The sequence below is a fragment of the Euprymna scolopes genome, chromosome 16 (genome assembly GCF_053919585.1).
Source record: "Euprymna scolopes isolate OS-2025 chromosome 16, ASM5391958v1, whole genome shotgun sequence".
Taxonomy (NCBI): Eukaryota; Metazoa; Mollusca; class Cephalopoda; order Sepiida; family Sepiolidae; genus Euprymna; species Euprymna scolopes.
The window spans coordinates 45,365,601-45,371,438 of NC_136497.1; the positions used below are offsets into that span (position 1 = coordinate 45,365,601).

At 30.8% G+C, this 5,838-nt stretch overlaps 1 long non-coding RNA gene across 1 annotated transcript in view; it reads right to left on the reverse strand.

Moving 5' to 3' along the window:
• LOC145296258 (uncharacterized) overlaps positions 1-1,794 on the reverse strand; it is a 50,228-nt gene extending 48,434 nt beyond the window's left edge. Inside the window, exon 1 of the long non-coding RNA XR_013869981.1 lies at positions 1,347-1,794. This is a non-coding gene — a long non-coding RNA (uncharacterized LOC145296258). The remainder of the gene's footprint in view (positions 1-1,346) is intronic.
• Between the last annotated feature and the right edge of the window lie 4,044 nt (positions 1,795-5,838).

Consider the following 5,838-nt stretch of genomic DNA (forward strand, 5'->3'; position numbering starts at 1 on the left):
TATATATATGCATATATATATGTATATATGTATATACATATGTATATATGTATATATACATATATACATAGATATATAGATATATATATAAGCATATATATATACATATATATATATGTATATGCATATGTTTATATATACAAATATATATATTTATGTATACATATATATATATATATATATTTAACGATATACATGCATATATATAATTAACTACAGACACATGCTTCGTCGTTATTCAATTCATTATTGTTGCTAAACATAAAAAAATTCCAACCTGGAGTCCGGACTAACTCTCGCTATTACAAAATATATCACTTTTAGATGTTTTTTTTAAATTTTTTGTTATGCTTGCAATACGTTTGAACGGAAATCAGTCTACCTACATGCTTAAATGGGGCGATATATATATTTGATAAATATAAATATTCAGGAAGCATATATATATATATATATATATATATATATATGTATATCAGAATAACGAGATAAATTAGACCATAGATTAATGAATCTTGTGGTTCCGGGTCTTTCAAAATATTTTTAGGAGGTAGTATTTTTATATAAGACAATCCCAGCCAAATAAAATTGATGATTAGATCGAGCAAATCAAAATTTTCAGTTTTTTTATTTGAATATAATTCAGAAAATGTATAATTTTTAAAACAAAAATTTATTGTCTGGACAAAGAATATAATACTTATATTCGTTTAATTAATCCATGATTTGAGCAGATATGCCTACATCGAAAATCCATGCATTAAAGAAATTTATATAATATTGTATTCTTTTTCTAAACAATAAATTTTTACTTTGAAAATTACATTTTTTACTGAATTACATTTCAATATAAAATCTGTAAATTTCTGATATATATATATATATATATATATATATATATATATATATATATATATATATATATATCCGTAGAGATAAACTGCTTTTCGATCAAAATCAACAAATAAATGGCGCGCATAAAAGTACTCACATATCAAATAATTAAGCAAGTTCAAATACAATACATTGACAAACTGAGCCTAAAGTTTATATATATTTTCAGTGCTCAATACTAAGTAGAGCTTTATGAAAATTGATGATTTTTAAATGACGTATAAACATTATAAAATTATTAAATAAATATCTCTCTATATAATTCATTACTGTTTATTTATACGCGTGAAAGCTTGCTTTTAGTTGATTATATATTTCATAGTCTAATATTTTGTTTAAACTATTAAACACACCTTGTATCGTTCCTGAAACACAGAAAATCCATATGGTTGAAATTTTACCGCATGCGCTTATGAACACATGATATTATAATGAATTAAACGTGAATATACCTTTTTTAAATGCGACAAATATTTGCACGTTCTATGAGTTCGACTGCCAATTCCTTTATGAAAGTAAAGACATGCGTACATTTCTTCGTTCGAGAAATATGTCTGAATTCCTCCTATAAGGCTTATGTATGAAAATTTATGTCTTTTTTTTTTAACGCGGGCGTTGAATGATAAAAAACACGAGAAATATGCCGAGAACAGCCGACTTATATTCCAAGCGGTTTTTTCTTCTCAAACAGTCTGACTATCCATTCGATTCAAACATTCTTTTTTTGTTTCATTTTGTTTAATCTTTAGTTGACTTTTCATTGTTGTTTTAGCTATGTGGTGTCCCCGCCTTTTTACACAACGTGGGTTTTCGATAAAAGTCAAACACGTTTTTCTTCCCTTTTTTTTCTTTCATTTGTCCGCTGCTCTATATTGTTCGTCCGACCGCTATCCTTACACTAAACCGCACATAATAATCAATATATTATATTCTGCTCGCTCTCTCTCTCTCTCTCTCTCTCTCTGTCGTTCTGTCTGTCTCTCTTTCCCTCTACCTATTTATCTCTATAAGATAAAATTTAGACTTATTACTAGCTAATAAAATTGGTACGTCTGGTTCAATTACGTTACATAAAAAGTTGTTCGTTGATGAACGTAAGGTAGAAGAGGTTTATGCATTTGCGGCCTGCATAGAGCCAATTTATTATTTGTATAAACCAGAAATTTCGACTTTTAAATGCAACTCAAAACACACACACACACACACGCACACACATATATATATTTATATATAAAGTCTGGAAACTTACTGGAGACTCTTCATATATATATATATACATATATATATATATATATATATATATATATATATATATATATATATATATATATATACGAGGAGCCTCCAGTAAGGTTCCAGACTTTTCTTTTTCTTTTTGCTTTCTCGCTTCTCCTTAGTCTTTACTTAATATGTATTCTCACGTGATCCTAAAAAGCACTTTGTTACGCGCTACTAGATATATGAAAAAAAGTGTGTGGACTCAATCTAAATGTTTTTTAAGCCATCTTTTATATATATTTTTCAGTTTGTACAATTCTGTCCTTTCTCCTCTTTTGATGTGAAGCATTAAGCTCGAAATGGCATAGACTGAAAAGGTTTTTATGCCTCAGTCTTTTCTCGTAGATCTGACGACATAATAAAATTATTTGTAACATTTCATCTGAAATATGTTTTTGATTTTTCATCTTGTATTTATCATCATTAATAGCTCCTCATTACGATGTTGGGCGTTCTCTATCTTGATAAGTTTTCTTTGTTAAGGAAATATCCTTTGATGAATTCATTTTATTTTACACACACACACACACATACACACATATATATATGTGTGTGTGTGTGTGTGTGTGCGTGTGCGTGTGTGTGTGCGTATTATTGTTTTTGTTTTCTATTTTCCACGGTCTGTTAATAAGTATCTTATCAATCGATTTATTTCTGTTTACCTCAGTCGACAGATTTTGTCACTCTATTAGTGGGTACCAATTCTCTCTCTCTCTCTCTCTTTCTCTCTCTACACACACATACACACATATATTAGTATACATATATATTTATATACATATGTATTATATATAGAAACAGAAAGAAATAGAGAGAAGGAGATAGGGAGAGAGGGAGAGAGGGAGAGAGGGAGAGAGGGAGAGAGAGAGGGATGGGGATTTAGGTTGGTGTAATGTGTCAGAGAATAATTAGACCATATCTTTCAAAAACATGATGAGGATCTAATTATCTGAACTATTAATATTATCTTCAAGGCGATCTATGTAAACTCATATATAATTATATATGCATCTATTACACACCCATGCATTCATATACGCATAAATACACGCGTACTAATACACCCACGCATATATATATATATATATATATATATATATATATATATTCCCTTATCCCCACTGTTTTGACGTAGCTGATTTTGAGTCATTCAATTTTATATTAAGCATTTATTAACGATGAAAATTTGATAGCTCAATATTTGCAATCGAAACCTCTGCTTATATTCTAATTTCAATTCTTAATTTAGTTTGCTTGTTTAGAATTTGCTCTGCTGTCATCATCATTTCATGCATAAATGCGTTTATTTGTGTGTATTAATTTTTTTTTTTCATCAATATACTATCTTCCCAGGCATTATCACTTCCTTTAGTTTTGGCATGTTATGTTGTATTCGTTCTCATAGTATTGTCCTTCTAACATTGCTATACTTTTTGGGGGGACGAGTAAAACTGTATCCTTTTTTGTAGTGTAGAGACTTTACTCCCATGCATTATTACTCATCATTTGATTGGAAGTGAAAGGTACATCATTACTAAACTGACACATTCGTCGTTTATACATGATTGTTGAAGCAATTGTAAGCTTTGTCTTTGGCTTAGATCTCAAACAGGAACATGTCTATTTAGCAATTTTTTTACAAGGTGATCACCACTTATCAAGGTCCGGAAGCCCCTCAGGGATAACGGTTATTGTAAGTACAACAGGTTAGTGTGCATATTTAATAAAGTGTCTACTTAAGGGGGCGGTTCATTACGTTGGACTTGAAGATATCCAAGTTGTAGTCAGAAAGGGAAGAAGACAGACAGAACAGAGTTCTACAGGTGTGCAGTTCTAAGAAAGAAGCTTTGTTCATGGAATGTACATTTTGATTTAGGCATAGATAAAGAGTGGGGAACGTTTTTGACAGTGCATAGTTTTTATATAAAAGCAAACAATAGAAACCGAGTACAGATCATTATTGCGAAGATGTGTTGCTTCCACTGAACCTGCGTTCGCATGTGTAATAAAATGCGAGACGAAAATTCGACTGATAGGAAGTAAAAACTTCTCATTGAGATACGAGGACGAAACTTACAAATGATACTTTTAATGGTTGCATAAGAAGGAACAGACATTGAAATATCGAGAGGAAAAACATTTGCTGGTCGATTAAGCATGTCTTTCACTTATCGCTGTCTATACTTTATACATTCTTTTTCTTACATGTGCCCCGAAAAACGTAGTGCACTTGCGCACTCTTAACTTGAATACTTCCGAACAATTCGGAAAACAGCAACTTTCTATCTCTTTACTGTAGACCTCTTCAGTTGAGAGGAAACCTCTGCCTTCTCCTGTTTTACTGACTGTACACAAATATAAATGCATTTAAATATAATGTAAACAAATATCTTGTTCAACAGCTTCCTTACTTAGGATGCACTATATACATATGGTTTTTAATTTCTAAATAACCCATGACCTCTCCGTTACAATACGTCTTTTATTAGGTAAATATATATGTAAAAATAGCATTATGCAATTAGAAGGATTGAAACTGTTCATACTTAAATCATCCCAATTCGTTTTCCCTTTATTTATCGTCACCCTCATGAACAGATACAAACCTAGAAATAAAATAATCTCTTTCACTGTCTGAGCACCGCCATCAACACATTGCTAGAGAGGAGGGAAAGAATTACACATTGACAAAACCAATTTATTTAAACAGAACATTATTTTATCTAAGGTTTGATTTTTTTTTTATAATAATGATTTTACACCCGTTTTGAGATAAACATTTGTTAGCTTAACCTTTTATTGTATGCTTTATAGTAGATGATTACTACACACAAAACTGGTTTTATTAGCAATATATGACACAACAGTACAAATATGCACAGCAAATGCGACATTCTACAGATGCTATCTATATTGTTTAAGCATACAATGAAAGGTTAAGCTAACAATGTTAATATCAAAATAGGTGTAAGATCATTATTATACAAAAAAAAAATATATCAACCGTAAGTAAAATAATGTTCAGTGTTTGTCGATGTGTAATTCTTTCCCTTCTCCTTATCCTCGACGATTTTTCTCTACGGCATATGACATACACTCATTTTTTTTTCTTTCCGATCAACCTACTTTTTATTTAATCCGGTTTGACTTGATATTCATTTCACACGGGACTTGTATATCCTGTCTCTTCGACATACAGTTATTTATTTAATCACGTACGTTTTTTTAGTTACTCTAATAACCTCATATCTTATACGATTCACGAAGCGAAACCAATAACGACAATCGCTTATTCGTACAATTTCAATATTATATCCTATTTTTTTCACTCGGCCATTTTCGAACTTTGGGCACCGAAAATTGACTAAGAATTCGACTGTGCCCAGGTGACTAGACTCTGTTTAAGACAAACAATCTTGGTTTTCTGGTCGACTCGTGCTTCAATTCATCAAACGCATTGCATTCAGGCCGAAAACAGAGAAAAAGAACACTCAATTTGAGGCTCTTTCTGCAAACTCACACCTGAAATATTTCTGTTATGTTTCTCTAGTCTGATTTATACTTAGTCATGTGCTAAATAACTAATACGTTATATCCAGCATCTAGAGAGTTCGAGACTGGCTATTCGAATGCTAAATGGACTACGGGATCTGCCTAAAGAAAGAA